Consider the following 4527-nt stretch of genomic DNA (forward strand, 5'->3'; position numbering starts at 1 on the left):
ATGTTTGACTTGAAACATCAACAGCCAACGACAACAATAGACACACATATTTGAAAATAGTGCCATAATACATAACTGTATGCTACCAAGGTATGAAAAACTTAGCCACATTTAACCAAAAAAAGGGAATTGTTTTGTAAGAACAGCATGCCATTATACACAACAGTAAAGTTAAAGGTACAGAAAACGTCTATTTCAACATTATTCGGTCAAAATGTATGAGCTAAGTGCAGATGTATATGTTTTGTGTGACAGTGACAGTATAGTGTGGTAGATATGGATATGTGATTATTTTGTAAATACATTTCAATGTCCTGTATATTATATGCATAAATGGTGAGGTGTTTAGTTTTTTATCCGTCTGAAACTACCGGGGGTATTGTGATTGAGGGAGCAATGCAATTGTCATGAATGCCTTGTTTTACAAAAAAACACTTCTTTCATGTATATTTGTTTGTAGCTAAAAATGATATTCATCCAATATGCATCTACTACTGCAATAAAGCATAGTGTATGTACTACTACTTATACTATGTTTTATTGCTTAGATACTATAGTGAATAACAATGGCATTCTATGAAAATCAGCTATAGAATTGAAGAAAGTTACAGTGAAACTACCACATACAACTTGCTATGCTACAGTACCGATACAGTCAAAACTGCCCAAGAAGACCACTCAGGGGACCGATAAAATCTGGTCTATGTGGACAGGTGGTCACTATAGACAGGATTCTTAAAGTTAAAGCTTGTGTCAATGGGAAAAATTGGTGGTCCTTACATGTATGTAGAGGTGGTCACTTGTACAGGTTTGACTGTATCTCTTGAAAAATTTACAGTGCCAAAATGCCTGAGATTTAGTGCATCTTATAGAAATGATTTAGTAAAGGGAGTTTTATATAATGTGCACTATGCCAAAATATGTAATATGATCTTTGCATACTTGTGTGTTTTAAACATTACACCTCTTTTTTCTGTATATTAAAAGATTTTGTATTAAAGAGCATGGACATGACAAGGAAATATGAAAATGTAGAGATAAAATATAAGTACATATGACATTTGTGAGTCTCATAGACTTATTCATATTCATTTTATGTTGGTGGAAACTAGAAATTATTTCTTTAGTGCAAGATTTAATTTGACAAGTTTAAAGCCTTAGAGATTTGACGTGAAAAATTCTGATAAATGCACTTGATCTTGCATGAGTACTGTACAACTTATTAGTTCATGTTTCTATGACTATATGTGAATAAAAGAAAACTGTTTTTTTCTTAGATCAATATATATTCCATCGAGCAACTTAAAGCTCATTTGGACCTCCTTGCCATAACAAGAAATTAAAAAGTGAACAACAAAATTTAGGTTGCAATTGTGCCATATACTTAGATACAATGTTCAACGGTTAGAATATTTGTGATAAGCCATCATAGCATAATACGTTGATGAAAGTTAGACAAGTTATTTTTGGCGCATCATAGCATAATTTTCCCGAGAATTAGAGATTTCACATAAACTGAAACAGTGATTGTACTTGATGTGGTAGCCTGTATATTGTGTTTTAAGTATTTGTGTCTTGTTGATAAAACTAAACAAAGTTGTAAATACGTGTTTGTACATATCTACATATTGTCACTTTTTTTCTGTCATGTGCCTTTCATAATCAATATTTATGTATGTTGAAAATTAAGTGTCAAACTTGCTAATGAAAATTGTAGGTACCACCAATTTTAAGAATTTTGGATATATTTATGTGCAAGTGATTTAATTGCAATTTTTGATATGGTTTTAAGTATTAAGAGTGATTTTTAAGGAATCCCCTTAATGTCAAAAGGGAAAATATTATTGTACCCAAGACCTGAAATTTTGTTTTATTGTTGTTTCTGTTCTTACATATTAAAGAAAAAACAGCTTCAATTTCTATGGCTATGTGTGTTTTATGAATTGGTTGTTTGAAACATAAAGTACGATCAAATTGTAGACCAAAAATGGGGACATACCAGTCCGAAGTCACCCGAAGATGACGTAAAATCCCGACGTGACCCGAAGATGACGTCATACCATGTACTACCTGTCCTTGGTGCTGAACAACATTCTTACGACCGTTGCTGGTTTACTATCTATATTTGAAGCGCATCGCAATTATACGAGCAACATCCTTTATGCCATTTGAAATACATTTACATCATATTGTGAGATATAAAAAATCTTAAGTTATTGTCTTTCTTAGAAGACCTTGACACTTAAGACCGTAGCGATGACCGTAGGGTCGATACACTGGTAGGATGCGGTTTAACCGTCCATTTTATGCACCGCTGTAAAGGTAGTCGCAACATTCGCAATAAACATTACGAGGGATGGTCTCACAACTTCTGTTTTGTTTCTAGATGTTAACGAATTCACGTTGTAGCATAAAAGTTCACCTGAGTTCTTGGTAAATTGTATAATGAGAAAGAACTATTTTACAACTCAAAGAATTGACTCACCGGAATTTTCGACCGAATCACTCGGCCTTCATCAGGTATCTGGCCCAAACGCTGTGGATACGTTCCTTTTACGCAGGGGTGACGTCAGCACTAGGTCAAAGGTTGTCGGAAGTCGGTACCCCCCCCCCCCCCCGGTCCCGGTTAAGAGAAGGTTGGTAAATTTCGTTGAGTCAATTCTTTGAGTTGGAGATCAGTTTATTTCTCATTATGAATTTACGTTTTCTTTGCGATATGAGTTCTCGGCGCGCAAGGCATTGGAACCCGAAATCTAAGGCAACGGTTTCTAAGACAGGAATGGCCATTAAAATGTGAAGCTAGGTTTTGTAAACTAAAAATGGCCACGTTTTCATTGACCAACGCTCTTTTTTAACGTTTCCTACGAAATGTTTGGACGCTGAAAATCTAGTCTCACACAGGTAAATGACATAAAAATGGCCCTTAAAATGTGAAACTACGTTTTCCAAAACAAAACTGACCATGTTTTCATTGACCAACGATCTTCTTTAACGTCTTCCAAGAAATGTTTGGACAATCTAGTCTCACACATGTTGGACGCAATCCAATACGCCCCCAGTTTCAACCCAAACACCGTGAAATGAGTTCTGTAACAATCGCCGTCATATTCAATCCGTCAACATAGCTCTAATCACAGAACGATCGACTACAGTGACATTCAGTTTTGTCAAGTACAGTGTATACAGAAATAAGTGTATTTTCTTGATTAATTGAGCTGCCATAAGGTATCTAGATCTGCCATAATGTATGTCATATATGATAATTCTCAATTAAAATGTAAAGCAGTCATCCTCAATTGAGGTACGTGAAGCATATTGCTTTTTCGACTTGCTAGATGTAGTGCAATGTGGCTTCGCTGCGGCTCGCGTTTTTAACCAAACACACCGGGTCACCCCTACTCTTCTCGATATGCGTGTTGGATTCTTTTACGTGCAGAGGTTTGACGCTTGAGGCTTATGCCTGGAGCTCCCTCATACACAGGGCCGTCGGTTTTACGTCACCATCCGAAATGACGGATACAATCCCTTACAACATGTCCGAGCTGGGACCGACCCTAGGATCGAACTCCGGCAAACGGATCTGCGGAATTTGATCCAGATATAAACGGCTAACAAATATATTGCGCTCGTACTACACTTAATGTGAGTACCGGTCCTTGTCCTCAAAAACTCTTGCTCATTAGATATACCGGCTCATAAACTAATGTCTCTGACGTTGTAATAGATGTGCACAGAAGTGCATGAGTCACTACTTTTTTAGTCGCGTCATTAAGCCCAGACGTGTGTGTCTAGATAGAAGAGAGACCTGTGGGTAAAAATGTTCCTGCAAGGATTTGATAAGATTTTACGACGTCACCCCCTAACCGCTTTACGGCGTTACAAAACAAGTGTAGTCAGTGCCATTGGAGCGTCATGCTGACTCTACTTTATCGGTGAAACTATACAGTTTCTTACCGTGTGATGATTTAAGACCTTCACCAAGAAGGTTATGTTTTCGATAGCGTTCGTCTGTATGTATGTGTGTGTGTGTGTGTGTGTGTTAATTTGTGTGTGTGTGTGTTTGTGTGCGTATCTGTTTGTCTGTAAACACGATAACTCAAGAATGCTCAAATGGATTGTCTTGATATTCTTGATGAAACCTTGAAATGATTAAATTTTGGGCCTGTTCCCTAGAGGCTTCCATAGGTACTGCATCGGAATGTCCGGTTTTGATATCTCGTGTTCTGGACATACTATGGGCACGATTTTTGAGTGGTCGCTAGAACTTGTGCTCAGAGAGAAGTGAGACAAGTTTTTTGTGTGGATACGTCGTAGTTTTTCCATTTTAATATACTCGGGTTACTCACCCTTGTTGTTTTATTAGTATACAATTTACTACAACCAGAGTTTTTATGTACCGTAACAAGGTAAAACGATGGCACCTTATCTAACCTACAACTCGGTCAATATTCCAGCATAGGCCGTAAACGGTACGTAAAGTAGGGCCGTATTTCCTGTGTACGAACGTTGACTTTAAAGCCCCCGTCA

The sequence above is a fragment of the Branchiostoma lanceolatum genome, chromosome 19 (genome assembly GCF_035083965.1).
Source record: "Branchiostoma lanceolatum isolate klBraLanc5 chromosome 19, klBraLanc5.hap2, whole genome shotgun sequence".
NCBI classification, from domain to species: domain Eukaryota; kingdom Metazoa; phylum Chordata; class Leptocardii; order Amphioxiformes; family Branchiostomatidae; genus Branchiostoma; species Branchiostoma lanceolatum.